General features: G+C 46.6%; 1 pseudogene; it reads right to left on the bottom strand.

Moving 5' to 3' along the window:
- Positions 1 to 594: 594 nt before the first annotated feature.
- LOC110324092 lies at positions 595 to 1,579 on the bottom strand (annotated as a pseudogene).
- Positions 1,580 to 24,783: the final 23,204 nt, after the last annotated feature.

The following is a 24,783-nucleotide window of genomic DNA, read 5'->3' on the forward strand; positions in this document are numbered from 1 at the left end:
CATAAGAACCACAGAAAGTAGTAGGTGTGTGGTCAGCTTCCCTGATTCTACACTGCCCCTCGGCTAGTGCTCAGCTCTTCCCAGTTTTGCTGTCTCCCACAAGGTTCTCAGGAAACCCTGTGGACATGCGCAATAGCAGCCATTCCTATGGCTGAAATTTGGCAGAGATGAAACGGCCTGCATTGGGTAGTGGAATGGGCATCGATAAGTATGGGTGTCTTAAAGTTTCTGTTGCTCTGATGAGCACCATGTTGAGTAGAAGGCTTGTGTTATCTTATAAATAACTGGGAGGGGTCAAAACAGAAACTCAAGTTAGGATCCTAGAAGCAGGATGGAGACATGCTGCTTACTGCCCCTCCTAGCTCACTCACCCTGCATTTTTTGTGGGTGCAGAGAACTTTACTGATGGTATTCAAGAGAGTAGGGAGGGCTTCCCAGGTCCCTTCTGTTATTATGGGGTCCCTTCTGTAATGGGGTGAAAACTGTGAGGGAGATACTCAGTATTGGGGGCCTCAGAGTTGGGATAGGGACTCCTCAGAAATCGAGGTTCTCTCACTCTCATTGTCCTTGCTGGGGTGGGCAGTCCAGGGTTTCTTACACCTTGGAGGCCATGTAGGCCATGAGGTCCACCACCCTGTTGCTGTAGCCATATGCATAGTCATACCAGCTTTACAAAGTTGTCATTGAGAGCAATGCCAGCCCCAGCATCAAAGGTAGAAGAGTGGGAGTTGCTGTTGAAGTCACAGGAGACAACCTGGTCCTCAGTATAGCCCAGGATGCCCTTCAGTGGGCCCTCAGATGCATGCTTCACCACCTTCTTGACATCTTCATACTTGGCAGGTTTCTCCAGGCAGCACATAAGATCCATGATGGACACATTTGGGGTAGGAACACGGAAGGCCATGCCAGTGAACTTCCAGTTCAGCTCTGGGATGACCTTGCCCACAGCTTTGGCAGCACCAGTGGATGTAGGGATAATGTTCTGTGCAGCCCCACGGCCATCACGCCACAGTTTTCCAGAGGGTCCATACATAGTCTTCTGAGTGGCAGTGATGGCATGAACCGTGGTCATGAACCCTTCTATGATGCCAAAGTTGTCATGGATGACCTTGGCCAGGGGGACTAATCAGTTGGTGGTGCAGGATGCTTTGCTGACAATCTTGAGTGAGTTGTCATATTTCTCATGGTTCACACTCATCACAAACATGGGGGCATCGGCAGAAGGGGCGGAGATGATGGCTCTTTTGGCTCCACCCTTCAAGTGGGCCCCGACCTTCTCCATGGTGCTGAAGATGCCAATAGGCTCCATGACATACTCAGCACCAGCATCATGTTATTTGATGTGAGCAGGATCTCGCTCCTGGAAGATGGTGATGGGCTTCCCGTTGAAAACAAGCTTCCCATTCTTAGCCTTGACTGTGCCATTGAATTTGCCATGGGGGGGAGTCATACTGGAACAAGTAGACCATGTAGTTGAGGTCAATGCAGCAATCTCCACTTTGCTATGTGGAGAGCAGACAGCAGCCCTGGTGACCAGGAGTCCAATACGGCCAAATCCGTTCACACCTAATTTAACCATTTTGTTAACAGGATGAGGCTGGCATTGCACCAGAAGATGTGGCTGTCTCTGGAACAGGGAGGAGCATTTTTTTATACCATTCAGGATCACTAGGCCAGGAGTAACACCATCACCCACAGTAGGCTGAACTGTCCCATGTAAATCATTGATCAAAATGATACCTCCACAAAATGAGCTACAAACCAATCCTATGGAGGCATTTTCTCAACTAAGAGTCTCTCTTCCCAGTTATGTCTAGTTTCCTACCAAGTTGACAAAACCCAACCAGCAGGATGATTGAAGACTGGAAATGTTGGGGAGTGGCTGATTGCTGTGATGGGAAGAGAAGCAGAGAGGGCTGAAAGTCTAGGACCTAGGATGGTTCCCTAGACCACAGAAGGCAGAGAAGTTGTCTTAGCCTTAATGAGGTGGCACATAGCTGAGCCCCCAAGGGTGAGAGGAGTATGCTAGACTAAGATGTGAATGAGGAGCCTAGACAGAGCCACAGTGGGACAGGGAGGAAGGAATGGCCTGGTGAGCCAGTCCCTGGAAGCTCTTTCTAGTCAGGACTTGAAAGATGGAGAGGTTTGGCCTTAGGAGGAAGGCAGCACATTTCTCACAGAAGTTGAGTGTCCCTGACAGCCTGGAAGTGATGGAGAGTGCAGGCCAAAGAGTTGAAATAGGGGTGAAGAACCTTGAAGTTCTCAGAGTTAACACAACGACAGCCAAATCTTTCTTCACATTCCTGTCTTGATTCTGGGACATGGAACAGAAAAGAACATCACTGCAATGCCCCAGCCAAGAAGAAACAGAGACAGGGTCTGCACACTCCCAGATTCTATGTGCACCTTCCTGGGTACATCCCATTCAGGAGTCCCTGTGTCCTTCCTGAGCACACCACTCCCTCTCGGTCATAGGACCTGGGATGCCTGAGTTGGATCAGGGAGCTTAGCATCAAGATGAGCCAGAGAAGTGTACAGTGGAGGGTGTGAGAGAAGCAAGCTTGTGAAGCCCTGCTGTCACAGGGACAGGCACCTCTCTCTGCTGCATCATTCCTTTATGAGCATGGCTGGACCGATGGATGGACAGAGGCATTCAGATGAAACACCCTCTGCCCATGTTTCAGATTCTATCACACCTTAACTTCTGTTTCTCTTTTCTCTGCACGGATACAGTCCCAAAATAAATATTGTGCTTTTATTTCTACATTTTCTCTTAATTGCTCCTTACAAAGAGTATCAAAGACATTGGAAAAGAAAAACACTGGATGGATGGCTTCATGTTGACCCGTCGGGCATCCGAGAGACAGATGGGTAGATAGATACCAAAGAACTAGTTAACTAGATGATGGGTAGGTAGGTAGATAAATGGTAGATATATGAATGATCTGTAATAGATAAAGAGATAAAGATAAATAGAGATGGATGATTAAGAGATACACATAACATATGTAAGAAGCAAGTTATTTCTTTGTTAACCTATCAGGCATCCATATGCCCATGTCTCTGTTCATATAACTTTATATCTGTCTTTCTGTTCATCTATTTATTCCTATCCATCTATTTATCTATCTATCTATCTATCTATCGATCGATCGATCGATCGATCCATCCATCCATCCATCCATCTATCTATCCATCCATCCATCCATCTACATCCAAATTATGTGTCTGTCTAGATGCATTAGGATATGCCTTTATCCCTCTAGGTTCTATCTCCAAAAGAGGACAGAATGAGCTTCCAGCTCTGTCTCTTCTCTCCCTCTTTGAACACATCAGTCTGGATCCATTTCATCTTCCTTTGTCCCGTCTTCCTGGGTGAACACTCCAATGGAATGGAGAAAATATTTTCATAGGTATTATTATTATTATTATTTATTATTATTATTTTAGGTTAGGCTCAACACTGTTGGTGGCATTGAAAGACCCCAGCACTGCCAGTAGAGAAGTTAATTACAGATTGCCCCTTGAAATAAAACTCTGGTTTTATTGGAAGTTGAAGGATTAAATCAAAACAGCTGTAGGGAGAATGTCCTGAAGCTGATGCATTGGAGCCCATGATGTTCTGCTTAGAGTAAACATTCCTTGTATTTCTTCTTCCCTTTTTAAAGGCCCAGTCTGATGCATAAAAGTCATCAACCCTTTCGTGTGGGGCCACAGAGGATTTGGAAAGGGAATTTTCTTAAGTCTGTGTGCTGAAAATGTGGCTTATGGGAGACTAACAAAGATGTTTTTCCTTCCTCTACAGTGGGTTCTCGTAATTGTGACTTCTATGAGGGCCTTCTGCAGCCCTCCTAACCATCCAATTAGCTAACATCGTTTCTGTCTGATGAAAGAGCCTCTCTAACTGAACATACGGCAATTATTAAGATGCCTCTGCGATCACTCTTTCTTTTTTTGGTCGATATGAGCATCCCCTAGATAAAATAAGGTTTGATTTATAGAATTCCAAAATGCATGTGAGTATGATGTCTATAAATAAACACGATAGTAGATGCAAAATCTCATTACGAGGAACGATTTTATTAGCATTTCCATTGAGCAGAATGCTGTGTGACGGTAATGTCAACAGAACTGAACTCCAGCCATTCGTCAGCTCATATTTCCCGTGCTCTAAGGAGCAGGCAGTGTTCTCTGCAGGAAGGCTGTGTGTGTGTGTGTATGTGTGTGTGTGTGTATGTGAGAGAGAGAGAGAGACAGAGAGAAAGAGAGAGAGAGACTCAGAGACAGGCAGAGAGAGACAGAGAGACAGACAGAGATACAGAGACAGAGAGACACAGAGACAGACAGACAGACAGACAGGCAGACAAAGAGACAGAGAAAGACATCTTTCATCTCTATGTAAGAGACAGAGAGAAAGTGAGTTCCACTTTAAGACTAGAAAGGGTCATAGGAATTTCTTTTTAAAATTTGTTGTATTTTTAATTGTGTGTATGAGTGTGTGTCTGTGTTAGTGCAGAGATCCACAGAGGCTGGAGGTGTCAGTTGCAGTGGCAGGCAAATGAGTCACTCAACCAGGCTGCTTGGAAGCCAACTCTGGTCCTCCTTCGGAGCAGGATGCTCTCTCAACCATTCACCCCCAGAAACTCCTTTAGAGCTAAGTCAACAGAACTCTGGTGGACAGGCAGTTCTGTGTATAGCCTGTTGCTCTCTAAGCTGTGCATCAGGCACCCCATAATCAAAACACTGTGACTAGAGCTGTTTAGAATTTGGTTCATTTTCCACTTCCAGATTCTGGAATATTTGCATATAGATTATGATATCTCGGGAGTAAGGCTAAAGTCTAAGTCAAAAATTCATATATGTTTCAGGTGTGCTTCATACACATCGCCTGGAGGAGATTTTATATGATGTTTTTATTAGGCATACATTTTGACTGGGGCCTGTCACAAGAAGCCACGCTGGAGCTGCCACTTGTAGCAGCGTGCCAGGGCTTCAGAAGCCTGAGCGTTTTAGTGCCTTTCAGATGGCAACCTGGGGTTAGGAGGTTTGCCACCTGTAGTCTCGGGTTTAATCCCCATGTCAACCCTAAGAGAAAGTGCTGTGGCTTTTACTTCAAAGGTTTTGTGATTAAAGAGGGTATGGCTGTCACCCATGATCACCCAGATAGTAGCGACCCTAGCCGAGATAGGTCATAAGTGCTAGGAACATTGTTATATATAAACATCATGTGTAAATCCACACATCTCAGCCATCAAATAAAATGTCATCCAAACATGGATGGTAGTATAGAGGATGGAAGAAAGCTTTTGCTGATGAAGATAGTGGGGGAGGGGAGAGAAAGGGAAGAGTGTTGGGTACAGGATAATGTCCCCAAGGAAGAATGGCAAGTAGAGGAGACAGCAAAAGACGACATGGTGGCATTGCTATGAGAACACAAGATACAAGCCTAAAGGCTTGGGGTAGGGGCGGGGATAAGTGAATAAAAGTAAATTCATATATGTTCACACAACACGCAGCAGAAATTGCCTTCGGAATAACTTCGACACTTGCAGAAATGTGTGTAATATAAATCTGACTGGAAACAGGAAACAAGATAAGATGGTCCTCGGTATGATCCCCGTAACACAGAGACAGTGGCACACATGGTAAACTCTAAGAGATGACAAGGGGCTTTTATCATGACTTCACAGGTGATTCGTTTGTGTATCTCTTTATTATCCTATATTATGGATTTTATTTTTCCCCGCGCAATGCTCAGGTATTTTGCTTACAATCTAGTCCTTTTCCCTCAAAATGAAATGCGTAGCTGGCACCATACTCTGGTGGTTAAGAACCTGGGGCAGGGCAGGTCATGGGTGCAAGAGGAGAGAGGAGAGGCTACTAATACTGTTCTGCTAAGTGGAAATGATACTAATTGATGACCTCGGTACCCATAGATGGATATACCACTCAGTCCTTGTCAGAGTGGCTTCCATTTGTACTAAATGATGTTACCAGAGACAGTTCATGGAATGGAGAATAAGAGATAAGAGACAGCAGGATGATCAGTGGGACACCGGCATCACTGCCATGCCCCACATGACACGGGGACCTCTGTGGAAGAGGGAGAAGAAAGGCCATAAGAGCCAGAGACAGTGGACTTCCACAGGGAAACAACGTATCGCAGGTACAGCAGGACAGGTACACCTACGAATTCACGGTAGTTGTGGGTACAGCTCAAGGCCCACACAAGCTCCAGCCAGAGCAAATTCCTACAGAGAGAGGGGAGGGGAGCATGAGGCTCTCTGTCCCAGCCAAGATGCTATGGGCCATTTGCAGCTGCCAGGAAAGGTACAGTCAGGTTTAGTGTGTAAGGGAAGCCCTGGTAAATGGGCTACAAATGCAAGGATGTGTGGACATTTCACCATAGACTTGATGGATTAAAAGGGGGAAGGAAAGAGACACAAAGTTCATTAGATAGGGAAGGATGGTGGATGCAGGAGGAGATGAAGAAGAGCGAGTGTGGTCAAAGCACTAATAAAAAAATACAACCACAAGGAGTGCCAAGTAAAGGCAGCACAAACTTAAAGGACCTTGTGTTCTGTCAGGTTTCTCAGGCTCTGCTGTTCAAGACATACAGATCATAAGAACCGGACACACGTGGTGGCTGGAGGAAGCAGGTGGCTCCACACAGGGATTCTTCAACCCAGGGACGAGGTGGTCTCCAAAACCGCAGGCTTTGAGCTGCCTGGGGTGTGCCAGAATAGAGGCGACAAATGAGGGGCTTGAGTGTAATCATGACCTTGGAGGTTCACACTCAGCTTTGTGGACATCGGATGGGAATGCTGGGGCTCCAAGGCAGCTAGGCTGTCACAGGGAGGACACAGATATCCCCGAGTGGGTCTCCTGAAGGAAAACGCCTCTCTCTACTCCCTCCCCCCTACGTATGGACCTGCTCACTTACTCTTGAAGATTTTTTTTTTGGTGTGTGGGGGGGTGTCAGGTCACAGACTGGCCCAGAGGAAGCTGACATTCTGGATTCTCCACTTCCTCTGCTCCCCGTAACTCCTGTTTCTGCAATCCACACCTCAGTCTCCCACCGAAAGTGGTCTTCCCTCTACAAACCATTCCCTCCTCAGCGTGTGTGGGGCAGGCTCTGAACCCGTCTCTACCTTTCTGCTGCTTTTCACAAGACCCCTTCACCCACAAAGGTAGGGCATCCCTGATTAATGAGTGGGAAACCCCTTGCCGAGTCTATCTTTTCCAATTAAATAGGAATGAGGCCGTGAACACCGCACAGACTTATCGGAAGCAAACTCCTGCTCAGGCTGGGAAGGCTGAATGGAGAACCCATCCAATACCTGAGAACACCCCACAGAACAGAATTTGGTGTTAAAACACACAGAGCACCTGGCAACATAAAATCCTACTTCATAGTCAAGAGTCACAGAAGGATTTAAAATCAAAAGGAAGCGTCGCCGCGTTGTGATTTTGAACCAGTACGATGGTGTCAGCATACACGAAAAGCCCGAGCCAAGGAGGGAGCCATGCCTCCGATCAGATGAGGACAAGCTTCGAATCACTGAGATAATTCAATATTATATTTCCTCTTATTTTACCTCAATTTTCAATTTGTACGAATTCCAAATTGCTCGAACTGTAATTGTAGCAATTTGGTCCTGATGGCGAGATTGAATGTCTGGGGAGTTTCATGCTTCAGTCAGGGGGACCCCAAGTGAAGAACAATGCACCCCGTGCTCACATCATGTGCTACAACTCTCCGAGTGCTCCAAAATTTGTAAATTAATTTTCCCTCAAATTAAAACAGGAGTGGGCATGAAATCCTTATTAGATTCTTGTTTAACCGAAGGGAACACAGTTCTGTAAAATGCAGGGGAAGGTTGACATGTTGCCTACTCCCCTCACACCCCTTATCCGTGTGATCACCTGCCTCTGCACCCCCTTATCGTTCTAATTATCATAGATGAGTGTCCGTATTCCTCTTCTTCCTCCACACAGAAGCTACTGTGCATGTGTGTGCACACATGTTTAGAAGACTGTTAACACGGGCACAAGGCCAGCCCACAATAACTATAGGCTCTGTGCCCGAGAAGCAACCTACTCTTAGATCAAAAAAAAAAAAAAAAAAAAATCAGGGATAAAAAATCTGAGCGTCTGTGTTGAACGTGTCCAGATTTATTTCCCTTGCTGCTATCCCCAAACCATACATTATAATCACTATCGATGCAGTGCTTGTGCCACATTGATTGGACTGGATTGTAAGCAAACTAGGTGTGGTTTAAAGTCCACTGGAAGATGTAGGTGGGTTATAAAAACCTTGAAGCCATTACACACAGTAGATGTGGAAACATACCTATTTTAATGTCCACTCCGGATCCTAGCAACACATCCCTCTGACTAATGAGTGATAGTTGCATAGAGACACTCTGTATTAAAATGGACCAGGGAGACTTTCCTATCTTAGAGCATCGTCCGGTGACCCGGTGGCTGCAATCTTAATTGAACTTGTATGCAGATGTCATTGTGTTCTTCTCCTCCCAAATCCAGGTCTCTACTCATGCTGTGGATCTGGGGATGCAAGGTCAGCTCAATGTCTCTAATGCTGATACTGTGGTATGCCATGGAGGAAGGAGAATATAATCCAATATACATGACTTAGGTGAGACAGGGGGCTGAACAGGTGTGGTGATGGTAGTGGTTATGTGGTGTGTGTGTGTGTGTGTGTGTGTGTGTGTGTGTGCACGTGTTGTTTATGCATTTATGCTATCTGTGCGGTGTTGTGTGTACATGTGGTACATGTGTTGGTGTGTGTATTTGTGGTGGGGGAAGAGGTGTGTGGAGTGTGTGTTTGTGTGTAGCATGTGTGTACATGTGTGTATATGTGATATGTGTGTGTTATAGCATGTATATGTGTTGTGCTTTTGGGGTTGTTGATATGTGTAAAGTGTGTATTTGTGCGTAGCATGTGTGGTATATATGTGTGTATGTGGTGTTTATGCATATGTGACATGTACATGTGGGGTGTGTGTGTGGTATTGTGTGTATATGTGTTGTGTTTTGGGGGTTGTTGATATGTGTAGAGTGTGTGTTTGTGTATAGCATGTGTGATATATATGTATGTATGTGGTGTTTATGCACATGTGATATGTACATATGGTGTGTATGTGTGTGTGTGTGTGTGTGTGTGTGTGTGGTATTGTGTGTATATGTGTTGTGCTTTTGAGGATATTGATGTGTGTAGAGTGTGTGTTTGTGTGTAGTATGTGTGTTATATATGTGTGTATGTTGTGTATGTGTGTGTATGCATGTATGTGTGGTTTCTATGAGTTTATATTTTGTTCTGTTTTTGTTTTATTTCTGTTTTCATATCAAAGCATGCACATATATAAAACATCAATGAAATGATACCAGGGCCTTAGATTTTTGTATATTCAGCTATTATTCCAAATATTTTTTTCTGAGCATGAATCATTTGGTTAATAAGTCACCGGGTCTCTTGCCTTTGAGGTTATTGTGTGAAATGAGAATAATTTGGAACTGAATTCAACACACACACAGACACACACACACGAGTGTGTGCATGTGTGAACCCCAGAGAATGAAGTCAAAGAATCTGTTACAGGGCAGCTCTAGGGTTATTGTCTACATCTGCCATTGGACACCAGGGGTCATGGCTGAGTAAGGTGATCCACAGCAAGAGAGGGCCCTCTTGGGGGTCTGCTGGAGAACAGGCTGCAGAAGAACTGGCTTCATCCTTAGACTAAGATCATAAAACTGGGCGTGGATAGAAAATGATGACCTTGGCAGTAGTGACCCTTGGCATTTTTCAATAAAAAAATATTGCCTCAATTTGTGTTGCGGAACAGGTCATACCATTCAGATCTTATCTTTATACATTTTCCTGATATCAAGTCCAAACTGAAGTCCCTTAATGGCTCTGAGTCTTGTGTTGAAAGCAGGGAAAACAGCAGCTTCCACAACGCCTCTGTCTGATGTGGACGCCAGAGCACAACTGATGCTCAAGAACCGCAGCTAGCCGCACTCCTGCACCCATCAGTCAGAGGCCCTCTCCTGAACTTCAATCCTCCTGAAGGAACCAGACATGAAGCTATGGAAGAGGAGGACAAATACCCACATCCAATGACATCCTTGGGTCTTTGTGCTGGGTCCTCTTAGCTGTGTGTAGCTCATAGCTAAAGGCAAGGTGATGCCATAGAGGTAAATCAAAAGAGAGCATTCTCCTGTGGGTTAAAGGTATCCACCCACATCTGATAAGTTAGAGAGCAGTGGCTCTGGGCAGAGAGTGCAGGCCTCCTGCAACTGAGAATTGGTGGGACCTGGGATGATATCAACCCTTGGTCAGTCCGTTATCAGTATATCTAAGGCTTTCTCGAAACACCCTCCTCATTCATTAGCAGATTCACTGTTTCCACTTTCCCAACTGCAAGAGAAATTTGTGGCCTAGAAAGATAAAAATATTTTCTATCTGACATCCTACACAAAAAGTTGGCTGTCCCCTGAAGAGGCACTATTACCCAAGTAGATGTCTCAGCCTTCATGTGCAGAGTTCTGAAGAGATTCTTACCCTGGATGTCTGACAAATGAATAAAATATTACAGACTTCCCCACTCAAAGGCACAGGGTGTAAGAAAGAAAGTCACAATAAAAGGTAATCCCACAGGATTTATCGTTTGAGCCCCGGAGCAAGCCCCTTGCATCTGAGGAACTTTCTTGAGCGGGTTGGAAAGGAAACCCTCAGTAAGATGGAGAGAAGATGGGTCACAATAGGCTGAGGACCTTTCAAGGATAGATGCTGGAATCCAAGGTGTCTGTTTTTAAGAAGACTGGCCCTCTTTCCTCCAGGGTCCCCTGGCACCTGGATCCCACATTCCAGCTGATGTGAAGGACTCCATGCTGAAGCATGCTTTGCATTTGAAATGGGACCGATGTATTATTGATGTCAGGAGCCATGGAGGGCACTTTTTATTTACTCCTGTGCAAGCTAAAAGGTCTCACAAAAGAAGGGAGAAGGGAATGAGGAAGGGGTAGGATAGGGAAATGGTGGAGTGAGGGAGGCTAAAAAGGGAAGGAGAGTCAACACCAACAGAAATAGTAGGAAAGAGAAAAGGGAGCTCACCTCTCCTCCCTCCCTCCCTCCCTCCCTCTCTCTCTCTCTCTCTCTCTCTCTCTCTCTCTCTCTCTCTCTCTCTCTCTGTCTTCATTTTTTTTGATGTGTTTGTCTTCACGACTTCGAAGTGCTCGCTAATTCCATCTGTCCACAACAGAGCCATCCAGGGCGGGAGAAACATTTCCATATGTGCAAATTAGCATCCAACCTCCCTTAATCTGCGCTGTGGTCCTCTGAAGTCCACAGCAAACTGCCTGCCAAAGCCCACTAATGGCAGCAGCCTAGATCTAGTGTTGGCTGATCTGGCTGGGGGCTCCGGAGCAACTCATGCCCCTCCCTTTATGGCAAGCGTTCCAGCAAGCCCTCACCTCAGCCAGCAGGGCTGTCACCTACACAAAGGCCACAGCCTCCATTACAGCCCCAGAGCTCCCTTCTGATGAGACCTGTGACCCTCCTCACCCTCAAAGAGTCACACTCGCCCAGCTGGCTGCAGCTTACCTGGACAGACTGACTCTAGAACTTTCCCAAGCCTGCAGGATCTGGAGACACTCACATTTACCTGCTGCTTGGTCCCTCCTCTCTTACCTGTCCAAAGCCCATCCTGCCGACTTCCTTGTTCTCTGCTTTACGCTTGCTCCAGACATGGCGAGGCACCTACCCATTCAGCCGAGAGCACCCATCCACTATTGCGCCCATGCATCCGTCATTCACTCCCTCGAAACTTGGAGCTCATCATGAGCTCCAAGAGAACAGAGGAGACTTGGCCGGGTTATTTTCTCCCTTGAAGTGGTAGCCAGCAAAGAAGTGACCAGCTGCGGAGGCTCTGGAGAGGATGGGTGTCAGTGCCTGTCTGGAGGACACAGACAGGCCCTCCTTCTGTCTGGGTTTCTGGGTTCTGGAGCCTACCATTTCTGCAGAAGCTTGTCTCCAGTCGTCCCTTCTTAACCTCCCTTTCTTGATGCTCTTGGGTGCTTGTAACTCTCATCCCAACACTGATATGCCATCCCTGGTGACACTCCATGTCTCTAAATCTAGAAATCTCTTTCAGGAGCCTCTGCTTGTCCATCCCCTACAGAGTTCTCAGGGCAGGTCAAAAAAGTGGGATGGGCAGTCCATAAGGCCACTAGGCCCCATAATGCTCTCTTGTCACACCCACACCATCAGCTGTTTCCATTCCTCTGGGTTCTCCTAGCAGTACCCCTAGCTCTGCTAACACTGTTGTTTGATTGCTGAGGGGAAGAGATCCTTGGGATGTACCACTCTGGGCCCTATCCATTGCATTGAATATCCAAGTATGGGCACCAAGAAAATAAGGAGGGGGCTAAGACTCCTGAGTGATGTTCGATGGATAGGTGACAATATACCACCATGGGGAACACTCGGTCACCCCAAGTCTATACCATGTACAGAGGTCTCTTAGTTCACATTGTCTTAGCAAACACTTCGGCTCCATGGGATCCTCAGCAGAGAAATGAGACACAGTTCCTAGTTCATCTCAGAGGCCATGCAGAGGATCATCTACTATCTGTCAGTTCCCGAAGAACGGCACAGCCTCATCCACCAGGGACAGCCCTCTATCTCCTCCAGGAAGTCTTCTCTGTGTAGAGCTTCAGAACCTACAAAGTTCATACAGTGGAGACTGGCCAATAGGGAAACCTCAGAGATCTCGCAGATCCCCTTTCTCAGCTGTTGCTCCATCTCGGTGGAGAGAAAGAGAATGCCTGAAGGGCTGGTGGGTTGGGCAGGTGCATCCCTTTAGTGAAATCGGTGACAAAACCATCAGTTCCACTTTCAAGGAGTTGATGGACTTGGAAGAACACAGAGAAAGTGGGTGCAGAAGAGCAGCTTCATACCCTGAAGAGACAGGAGGTCTCCATGTCAGAACTCCCTCCGGGATCTCTCAAGCTGCCCAAATTGTGACAGCAATGGCCTTGTGTGGACCCCAAAATGTTAGAACTGCCACAGTCATGGCAGAACACTGCGGTCTTATGGTCATTATTGACATCATGCCATCTTTAGAAGCTAGGCACCACACATATACCACTAATACACAGGATGCTGGAGCTGCCCAAGGTACAGCAGGTAATGTCCACTCTTGTGAGGATTGCCAATGAAAGTTCAAAACACCTGCTTTCCTACTCTGAAACACTATCATCATAAGCCATCCATTGCTGAGGGTTTCCTGGAGAGTGGTGAGAATATTTCTCAAGCCATGTAGCAGGCGCAGAGCAGAGCTGAGGCCACACCCTATGACTCAGTAGGTCAGCTGATGGGCACCTAGATGACAGAAAGGATCCCACTAAGTCTCCGGGGGTGTCTCATCTAGCTGTCACCTCTACTGTGTGATGCCAAGGGGTGCCATCTGAAGCTTTTTCTGCCTGAAGCTTCTTCTACTTCTTCTACCTTCTAAGACTCTTAATACATATTTTTAAGGGCTAGAGAGTATCGCTGCTAGCAGAACTCCTGCCTAACACACTGGAAGTCCTAAGCTCTTTTCTCAGCACCAAACTATACGTGGGACTGTGCACCTGTCATCCAAGCATTTAGGAGGTAGATGCAGAAGGACAAGAGGTCCAAGCTCTACTTCTCTCTATTGTGAGTAGAGGCCAGCCTGGGTGGAGTCCATGGAAAGATTCAAGCAAGCTTATTGGTCACCCCCTGCCCCTACTGCCACTACCAAGTGCCCCCCAGATGTTCAACCTCTATGAGTACCAAGCTATGATATATATATTTTTATCACCCCCACCAAAGCTGATTAAACTGTAATAATATGAGAGCTGGAGATGCTTTTGTGTTTCTTTTATGTTTAAATGCTTATTCTTAGTGTGTGTGTGTGTGTGTGTGTGTGTGTGTGTGTGTGTGAGAGAGAGAGAGAGAGAGAAAGAGAGAGAGAGAGAGAGAGAGAGAGAGAGAGAGAGAGAGAGAGAGAACTCCATATGTGTGAAGATACCCACAGACACTAAGGAAAGGCATAAGATCCAATGCTGGGAACTGAACTTGGGTCCTCTGGAAGTGTTCTTAATCTCTGAGCATGTCTCCAGCCCCAGAACCTGGTTTTATGTATCTTAAACATCCTTGCCCCTGGTACACTATAAATGGGAAGGAACATTTGAATAACAACAGTGTAAAAAAACAAACAAACAAACAAAAACCCAGAGTGATGTGTGCCAAGTTTGTTAGATACATCTTATGATGTACAGCCTGCCGTAAGATATGCAAATTTGATCCCTCCTCTCCACCCATAATATTTCAGATCTCATCCAAGAAAGAAGCCACACCTGGGGGCCCTGTGGCTTCAGTGCTAGGAAGGGTCCTCTGGTTGCTAATCCTGACTTGCCTGGTGATGCCAGCAATAAACCACAGCCTCCCCGCATAGCAGGCTCCATATGCTAACACCCTAGTCTGCTGAACCACCAGCCAGCCTAAATTTGAAACATTTCTCAAGTGTTATACAATGTTGTAATAATGTTTTTACAAAACAAAGGCTAAGTTACTGGAAGCCATTTTCAACCAATCAGCGTCTCAGTGAAAGAGGGGCCTGGGGTGTGCCTTGGTGACATGGGGCGGACAAGTGTGTATGTTCTCTCTACAGTCAAAGCCTGGCTGGCAACATCTGCTTTGTAAATGAGGAAAGGGTGGGGAGGGAGGGGCTGAGAGTGAAGTAGGGACTGGGGAGAAGCCAAGGAATGTGGGCAAAAAAAAAAAAAAAATGGCTGAAACGAAAAAGTTTAAATCAAACCCAAGCCAAATAAGACTGCTCTTGGGTCCCAGGGCCACCTGCCCTGTACCCAGACGGTGGAACAGGATTTGAAGTCTTGGTTCATGCACAAACTTCATCCACATGTTCATATAGCCACTCAGCTCCTAATGTGCCATGGTCTAGAAAGGCGTCAGCAACTGTAGTGGCATCTCAGGGATTGGTAGTGACAGTTCTCTGTCCACGATACTTTGCTTCTAAGTCTGAACATGGTTGTTCAGAGTGTGTAGGGGAAATCTTCAGGCAAGAGCTAGTGTGTGAAAAATATGCAGCCTAATAAAATAAATAAATAAAGTCTGTGAAAAGTAACAACTATGCTATTGAGAGAATTTAAGCAATCTTGTACTTAGAATGCGCATTCCTCCAGCCTTCTCTGACCATGTGCTCAATGACAGCCATACTGGTACAGGGGGAGAACTCTTAGACAGATAGCAGAGGGTTTGATTCCTGGGGCCTTTGAGAAGAAGGAGCACAGAGGAGCTAGGGAAGAATAACTTTTGCACCATAAAAAAACCATTCAGTGTCCCCAGCCTTCAACAGAATGCAAATTAAAATGGCGTTGGATGCCATCTCACTCCAAACAGAATGACCGTCATCAAGCAATCAAATGACAGTACGTGCTGTGGAGGATGTAGGGAATGGAAGGCTGTTGGCTGGAGTGTCAGCAAGTGCAGCCACTGAGAAAATCAGAGCTGGTCTTCCACAAAACAAAACAGAACAAAACAAAACAAAACAATAAAAACGCCTTTACGATGTGACCAAGCTAGGCTAGTCCTGGGATTAGACCCAAAGAATCCTAAGTGAGCATTCCATAGAAACACACCTGGTTCATGCTCATGTTGTTCACTGCTGTTCTATTTGCCAGCACTAAGATATGGAACCAACCTAAATGCCAGCATGAGAGATAAATGGATAGAGGAAATGGAGTCCCTGTCTGTAGTGAAGTTTTGTTCAGCTATAAGAAATGGTGACATGATGTCACTTGCAGGACTATAGATGGATTTGGAGGTTCTAGATGCCTGGGTGGATGTGACACCACAAAACTGACTTTACCACCACTCCGACTCTCACCCCTATCACCATTTCTGGCCTGAGTGCCGCCTGGGCTGAGGTTCAAGGGGGTAAATCAATAAATCATCGAGCCATAGCAGGGCAAGCAGGACCACTGTACAGATAGATACTCCTGCCTGCCTCCAGTTCCTTAATCTCCAAATTTTATATAGCTATATCTATGTCTATATCTGTATCTATATCATCTATATACATAGATATAGATATTATATGTTTATTCATTTTAAAATATTTTTATATTACATTATAAGTGGATGGCTGCATAAGGACAGGGTGTGTATGTTTGTTTTTTATACCCAGGTCCAAGTTTCCCATTTTCAGGATGATAATACAGGATCCAGGCAAGTGTTTGCACAGCCCTCTTGTGTGAATGTGTGCACACCTATGAGAGAGAGAGAGAGAGAGAGAGAGAGAGAGAGAGAGAGAGAGAGAGAGAGATTATAGACATTCATCTTTGAACCAAGGCATAATTACATTATCAGCATAGGAACCTGTTCTACTGGTTCTTGTATACAGGAGGGACACAAATGCATGTGAGAACACACCTCCATCTTGATATGCCTGTTCTTTTGAATGCGAATGAAGAAATCAGCGTGTTACACACATTATTGAAAGCATTTAGAGTGGTACTGTTCAAGACTCCCTCCTGCTCTGGTGTATGTAAGGAGAATTTCCCAATTCTCTATTAAAGTATAGCTAAACTATTTTTTCTGTATCTTGCTCCTATAAAACTGTTGAGCAATTATCTGTGCATGATTTTTACCATGAAACTGCAGGGTCACAGCGCCCGGGGGACTTTGTGCAAGAGACTGGAAACAGCTGCGATTTGCACAGCAAGCTACTGGTGGGACTTCACACACAGTTCCAGGCTCCTCCCCATGCAGTGTGTATTCAAGTCTGCCACCTTTACTAACCGCACCAAGGAAAGTGAGTGGATCCCGTTTGCTTTCCTTTGCATTTCTCTGCATGAACTTCCTGTGTATAAAAGAACGCCTGCGTTCTTACTCCTGGAACTTTCAAGCCTCCCAAAATTTCCAATAACGCTTTCTACAGGACACTGGCCACTCCTTTGTCCCAGTCGGTATGATAAAAGAAGCATCATGCCTGTTCTGTATGGGGACCAGAGAGGACAAGTCGGGTGGTTGTTCACTCTGCTCCACTGAAATACTCCAGGACTTGACCAAGCCTCTGCAGATCTGAGCCTTCCCTCCCAGCTGACCAAGTACACAGTGTTTGTTCCGTCATGGCGAGCAGCTGTTCACAAGGAGTACTGCGAAGGCCCTCTGCAGATTCTGCAGCCCACGTCCCTGGCTGCAGCTCTTCCATCATTGCATGTTTACATTCTACTGTGCCCCAGATGTGCTACGAAGCCCCTAACAAGAAGCCTGGTGTCAGGGATGCTAGATGGGTGGCTGGACCAGGCTGCTTGCATCTTCAAGCCCCATCCACAGACCTGTTAGAGCAGCAAGCCAGGCCTAGTCCGTGGTCCCCATCCCACCCTGGGGACCATGACATCCCTGACCTTGACACACCAGGATCTGAACCTTCTAGAGTCCCAGTTCAAAAGCCACCACCTGGAAATCAAAGGTGGGGTCCTCATTCTCTGAGCAGCACATCCTCTGTGGCAAGAGGTGAGGGCTGAGCGCGGCCACCAAGACAGTTCTGTGTCTCAGCTCCAGCTTTACCACTTGCTTCATGACTTATGAATTATTAACGAGCCCTCTGTTTGTAATGCTGGGCTCTCCGCTTCCTCCAAATTAAATTACGGAGGATATATTTGATTATAAACACACTTAGTAAATGTTTTCATTGTTGCTTTCTGTAGCCTCCTTTGTACTAAAGTGTTATAATGTCAAAAGTCAACCGCAAACACTGCAGCCTGCCGAGGAAAACCATTTAAAGCAAACACTGAGCAAATTAAGTAATCAGAAATGAAAACCACTTTAGGACAACGGTGAATATAATTTGTCATCTCTCAAAAAAAATAATAAGTCAGCGGATGGGGGCATCACTTCTGTAGCCCAGCACTTCTGGAAAGAGACCTAAGAGATCTGAGCCTGGATCAAGAGCATCTCTTTCTACCCAAAGGGAGACGTCTCTCTTTGCCTCTCTTATCCCATCTGCAAAGTGGGAGTGATGCACTCCTTCATCTCCTCCTATATCCCTGAGAGTAAGTCATATAAACCGTACATTATCTATAGCTCTTAGCACAAAACTGGACACTCTCTCCAGGTCTTTTCTGGTTTTATCAAATAAACAAGGGAAGGAATCAAAGGGGGAAGATGCTGTTGGGTGAGCATTTGCTGTGTCTGCATCCACCAGGCCAGTGAGCAGGATCTTCCAAGGTGGCCACAGGTAACTTTCTCGGGGCGGCCCAACAGTTCAGAAGCATTCGCACTTTCTGTCTAATGAGAGAGCTGTTGCCCTGCAGGCGGACACTGACTGCCATGCCCCAAGAGATGCTCTCTCAGTGTTGACAATGCTGAGATGGGGCTCAAAAGCAGAGGGCTGACTGTGGCCTTGCAAAGACCATCAATTGGAGCCAAAGACATACCAGAGATGCTTCTAAGTGGAGAACAGCGGGAACTGGAGTCCAGGGAGGTCAGCTAGGGATTCTAAAAGATGAAGGTGTTAAATACAAGTGTGTTCCAAGCCGAGGACCCACAATACCAATGTTTGTGTGCACTGCTAAGGAACAAAACTGGATAAAGCCCTACATCCAAAGGCCAAGGTGTCCGTTCTGGAGAGCATGCATGAAACCTCTCTTCCCTGCTGGTGGGAGATGCTGGGTACTGAAGTGGGAGATGTTATCGTATCTCTGTTTGTTATTGTTGAGACAGAGTACAGAGTTCCCTGTGTCATAGACTGTCCTAGAACTCAATATGTAGCTGAGGTTGACCTTGAACTTCTGAAATTTCTGCTCCTACCTGTTGAGTGCTTGGGCTGTTGGTAGGTTTATGCAGTGGTGGAGACTGAACTTGGGGCTTCATGTATTCGAGAAAAAGTTCTACCAACTGAACTACACCTCTAACCCATCCCAGCTCTCTTCTAGAAAGACAACACAGAGAGGAGAAAATGGACTCAGGAACTGGAGATGCCTCAGCTTGAACCCTCAGCAGCCACGTGACCTTCCCGCCCTTTCCCATGTCTTAGCAGTTGCAAGACCTTCCAGCCCTTACACATGCATCTGTGCATGGGAAGACAGCTTACTTCTCTGATAAACACTTATTCTTAATTTGTGTATATGAGTGATGTTATAGCCACATCTGTATGTGCGTGCCACATATACGCCTGGTGCCAACAGAACCAGAAGACAGTTTTGGATCTCGTGGAATGGGAATTATAGAAATTTGCATGCCTCTGTGTGAATGCTAGGTACCAAACCCCGGTCCTCTGCAAGAGGAGCCAGTCTTCTTAACCTAGGAGCTATTTTTCCACTGCAGACGTGAGTTTGTCTCACGTTTTCTATGGGAATTGTGTGGTTCTCCCTTAATGTAGGACAACAGACAGAGGTGGAATGGAAACAGTGTGTTACGGTTGGGGAACATGAGCCACTGTAGCTTTGCACAAAGCATATCTTTGATACCTACCTCAGTTTCCCCAACTATAAACGGAGGGGTTTGGAGCAGCACACTGGCCTGTCATGCTATTAGGTGGACATGTGGGGCACAGCTTGTTCAGTGGGACCAGGGTCCTTTCAGAGACCTTAGCATGACAAATGACACTTAATACAAGCTACAAAGGCACCAGATGTGGACTTTAATGAAAAGAAAATGGCGACTCCAGAGCTTGGAAAATTAGCTCCATCTCTCTGCACAGCCTGTGGTTCTGAGGTCATAGTGGAGGTTTGGCTGCACTTGTGGCTCACACATGCCTGCTCCTTCATTGTGCTCCACGTCAAGCATTCACTGAGCACCTACTAGTGCCAAGAACTTTCCTAATCCCCAGGGGGTGGGGGGAGACCAAGAAGAAAGTGCTTATCTTTAACTCAAGCCAGCGGGTCTCTGAGACCTCTTGGAAACCTCTGGAGGGCAGCTGTGGGGTTTATCATCCTCTGTTGAAAGGACAGCAGATTAGTGACCTTTGGGTGGGAGGATAATAATGGTGCCATCGAGATGGTGGGGGATGCTTATGTTCAGAGTTGGTGGGGGTGGGGTGGGGTTGATGGAATGGTCATGGTGATGCTAACGTAGGGAAAAGGGATGCTGGTTTTGGTGTGTAGGTAGTATTAATGATGGCAGTTCCTGGTGGTGGGGGTGGGGTGGTGGGGGTGATGTGGTGGTGATAGTGGAGGTGTGGGTACATGATGGTGTTGCAGAAAGTGGTGCTGGATTTGGTGTATGGATGGCCATATCAGTGATGACAGGAATGAGGATTGCTATGGCGACAGTTACGGTGGGGCTGCCCCTGATGATGATGGTGATGGTGCTGAGCTTGATGATGCTGGGTTTAGTGGTGCTGGTGGCAATGCCAGTGGTGGTGCTGAGGGTCGTAGGAGTGATGCTACTGGGAAAGGCAGTGTTGGCTATGGTGGTGCTGGTGGTATTACCAGGCATGGCAGTAAGACCACCAGCTGGTACCACTGGGGGTTGTGGTGCCACTGGGGGTTGTGGTACCACTGGGGGTTGTAGTGCTGGCGGTGAAGGTGTTGATTATGATGTTGGAATTTGGGGACAGAAGAACTTGCTACTGTTTTCTTGTTGATGATGTCAAGGTTTCATAATGAACTGGGGACATTTTGCCTTCAAAGGAATGAGTGTGCTTTACAAAACCATCAAGAGAGGTGAAAACCAAGACATAATCGTTTGGTTTTTGGTTCCTGACCTTACCATGGACACATGTGCCATGTGCAGAGCCCACTATCTTCACTCAATCAAAACCATCACTACATTTCCCAGAAGCCCCAGCTTGCTCCCATCATCCCTTGGGCACATGCCCTCCTTATACTTCTTACTCAAGGCAACAATGCCCTGTGTGGATGGAGACTGACTCTGGGTGTCTCTCCATAAATGAGACTCAAGGAGGCGGCACATAAAACTGAGGACCAACCAAGCTCTATGAGGACTTCCTTCTTTAGAGCTGTAAAGGGGGTTGGTTTATACTGTGCTCCTATAGTGTCAGATGCTGTCACACAAGCTTCCAGCCCAGGCTTGGTCTAAGATGATGACCAGTGGCCCCCCTCTATCCCCGGCACCCCACTACACTGCAGTTGCCCTTCACTAAAGCATCAGAAGGGGATGTTAAATAAAAAGTTCATCTTCCAGCTTGGTTGCAGGGAGGGGGGTAGAGCAGGGGACTACGCTTTCTGTGACTGCCGTCTCATCCCTGGGCTCTGTCCTGGACAGCTGCAGTACCCAAGTCTCTGCATCCGAGGAGTGAGTGTTGAGCAGAGGAACAGGGTGTGCACTCATGGGGTCAGAGCAGAGGGGAGATGGGTTTCAGCCTTACTTGATATAGTGAGTTAAAGTCTGGAGTCTATCTTTTCCCCCCAAGGGAACCTTACTGAAAAATGATAGCTGGGTTTCCAGGCTAGCCCCACACCAAAGCTAACCCCATCCAGAAAGACCGTGGGGCACCATGAAAAGTGAGCACTTTGGGTTTAGTGTGACAAATGCTGAAGGAGTTTGAATTAAAAGCAAACCCCAAACCAAACCCTCCCTGCAGATGACCGCAGCACTGAAAGTTACATACTGTCACAGAAGCACTGCCACGGTGAGTGACAGGCCTGAAGACAAGGTTGTGCATGGTAAGGATTTCCCACAATAAGGGACAGGACAAGGAGATGTGCAGAAAGGGGGTTTCCAGAGACGGCAAACATCTCTAAGCCTGGCAGGGCAGAACTGAACTGTGGTCTACAGTAGGTGGACGAGGAGCAAAGACAAGACACACATCCTGGACCTCGGCATCCTGTTCTAGAAGCATGGTCCATTGACATCTAAAAGGGTCACCTACCATCTCCTCCTGACCACCCAGATCAGTTCTTATGTGAGGACATGTGCTATTGCAGTTTGGGGGCTGCCATGATTTTTCCCATTGGTAAAGTGCATATACTTGAATTCTGAACAGCGCGGAGCCATCACTGTGTTATGGGTAAGGGGCCATGCTAGACTCAGTAGTAATGAACAGTGGCCAGGAAGTCCCTGTCAACCAGATCTGAGGAAGTGTGGCCTTGGGTGTCAAGCTTTTGAGCTTTGGCATTATTTAGTTCCTATACCGACTTAGCAGGGCAGGGATTTCCTTTTTAACAATTTCCATTTTTTATTGTCCATTTACATGTACGTGTGCCATATTTGTGGATATCCATAGAGTCTGGGAAGACGGGGTTAGATCCCTTGGAGGCTCAACTGTAAGCAGTGGTGGGAAACCTTTAGTAGGGGCTAGGGACTGAACCCATGTCTTCTGGAAGTTCAGCAAGTATTCAAAACCACCCGGCCTTCCCTCCAGCACTACGGAAGGCAGGAATGTCACCTCTACCTGTCAGTACAGGAATACAGGCTCGGGACTACATAGTCTGCTCAAGTCGCAGACCTCATAAGGTGGAGGCTTCAGGTCACACTGCCTTCAGCCAGTCTGTGCTCTTCCTTTTGTCAATGCCCAGTGAAAGTCAGACTGGGAAGAAATGGAGCAATGGGATCCTCAAAGGCATGGAGGTGACCAGTGAAGACACAGGCCTGTGTTCTATCTCTAGGACTTCTGAGCCATTACACTTGCTTGTCTGCTCCCCATGGCTGCCACCTCTGTGGCCACTGTCTGTCAGAGCATTGAGTCTTCTGTAAGGAAGGGAATACTTTGAACTGGGGAGAGGCGTCTGGCCTCCATCTTTTCACTATGTCTTTGTGACTGAGTGATATCTCTCTCTCTTCTGTTTAAAACAAGATAGAGAACTAAAGACAGCACAGTCCTGGTCAGTTTCCCCAAAGCCATGATGTCTTAGGTTTCATGCTGATAAAGGAACCTGATTTCTATCAAGAGATGGATACCACTCCCAACACACACACACACACACACACACACACACACACACACACACACACACCCTGCTCAGGGATGCTTACTCTGGGTCAACTTGACACAAACTCGTGTCACCTATAAAGAAGGAACCTCAATGGAGGAATTCCAATCATCAGATGTGCCTGGGAATACATGGCAGGGGTGGGGTGGGGGAGGGGGTGAGGAATGATTGATGTGAATGAGCCCAGCCCACTATGGGCAGTACCACTCCTGGGCAGGTGGTTCTGGTTGATATAAGGAAGCAACTGGACTTGCAGTGGAGAACAAGCCAGGAAGCAGTGTCCCTCTGCCATCTCTGTTTCAGTTCCTGCCTTCAGGTTCCTGCATCAGCTTTCTGTCTTGGGTTCCCTTGAGCATGAACTGTGACCTATAAGACAAATAAACCTTTTCCTCTCCAAATATATTTTGGTCATTGTGTTTATCTCAGCAACGGAGTGTAACTAGGATGCCTGTGAAGTCATTCGGCGGTACTTTGGATTGGCTTGTGGCAATCTGAAGGCAAAACTGTGCAAGAGTTTAATTATGAAGAATTTAAAAAAGAAAAAAACCTCTAAGTGTTTATTTCAAGCATTCAAATCCAAATGAAGCAGTTCCCAGTGCCTGTCCAGCTCTGCCTCTACTGTATGAGAATTCCTTTCCCAAATTTACAAGGCTTATGTGGTACCATTTTTTGCTTCACAGGCATGAAGACCCGTTTTCCATGCCAAGAACACATATTAAAAAGTGGAGCAGGGGAGGCAGAGGGAGACAGGAGGGTCCCTGGGACTTGGGGGGGGGGGCAACCTCATAGTCTACTTGGTGACTTCCAGGCCAGTCAGAGAACCTGTCTTAAAATACAAGCTATATGGCCTCTGAGGAATGACAAACAGGTTTGTACCCCCACTTACACACAACATGCACTCTCATACCTGCACACATATGCACTGTATATGTATGTGTGTGTATAGACATGTGCACACACACACACACACACACACACACACACACACACACATGTCCACACAAGAAAATGATCTAAATAGAAACCTCTATTACTACCCAGAAAGAGAAAACCCAGTGTCAATGGGTACTTTGGGTGAAAGCTTAAAAAATATTTTACCAACCAAAGGAAATCCATTCAGAACAGCCCCGAGGTAATATTTTTCTCATCTGAACACTATATCCTATGTTCTTTTTCACAGAATACACATCGAAGATAATTACATATTTCAATATTATAAGTATGTGTTTAAATAGAATGCATATTTAATAATATATGCTTTCTATATTATAAATATGTATTTTGCATAAACATATACACTTACGGAATGATTACACACCCAGCAAAGGAAGACATGGGTGAGGGGAGAGGAGGAAGGCATGCGGGAGGCTGAGGGTGGCCCTGTAGGCAGCAAGCGGGTGAGGAACAGGCGACATTCCTTCTGGTCATCTACAGGAAGATGCTTGGCCTTGGGCCAGATCTGCTGGGTGGGTCTTGGAGCATTTTCTCGGTGCCTGCTCTCCTGTCTGCAGCCACCAGCGTATTCCACCAGTGCTTACCTGTAAGATCGCCTGTGCTTCAGTGAACTCCAAGGCCTTGAAAGCTCAAGGCCCAACAACCCCACGTGCTGAATCCCATCTGATGTCAGACTGAACTTCGTGCAATGGACAGGGAAGGCTCACGCTGAAAACGGCAGGGCAGACAGCCGGCAGTCCCCCCCCCCCCGACTGTCCCCGCAAGGCTCCACTCCTCTCCTTGTTGCTCTCCTGCCTCCCGTCACCGTCACTGTGAGACTATAGAGGTGCTTCTAGAGCTGGGATGTGGTTAAGAAAATCT

Source organism: Mus pahari, chromosome 7 (genome assembly GCF_900095145.1).
Source record: "Mus pahari chromosome 7, PAHARI_EIJ_v1.1, whole genome shotgun sequence".
In the NCBI taxonomy this organism is placed as follows: Eukaryota; Metazoa; Chordata; class Mammalia; order Rodentia; family Muridae; genus Mus; species Mus pahari.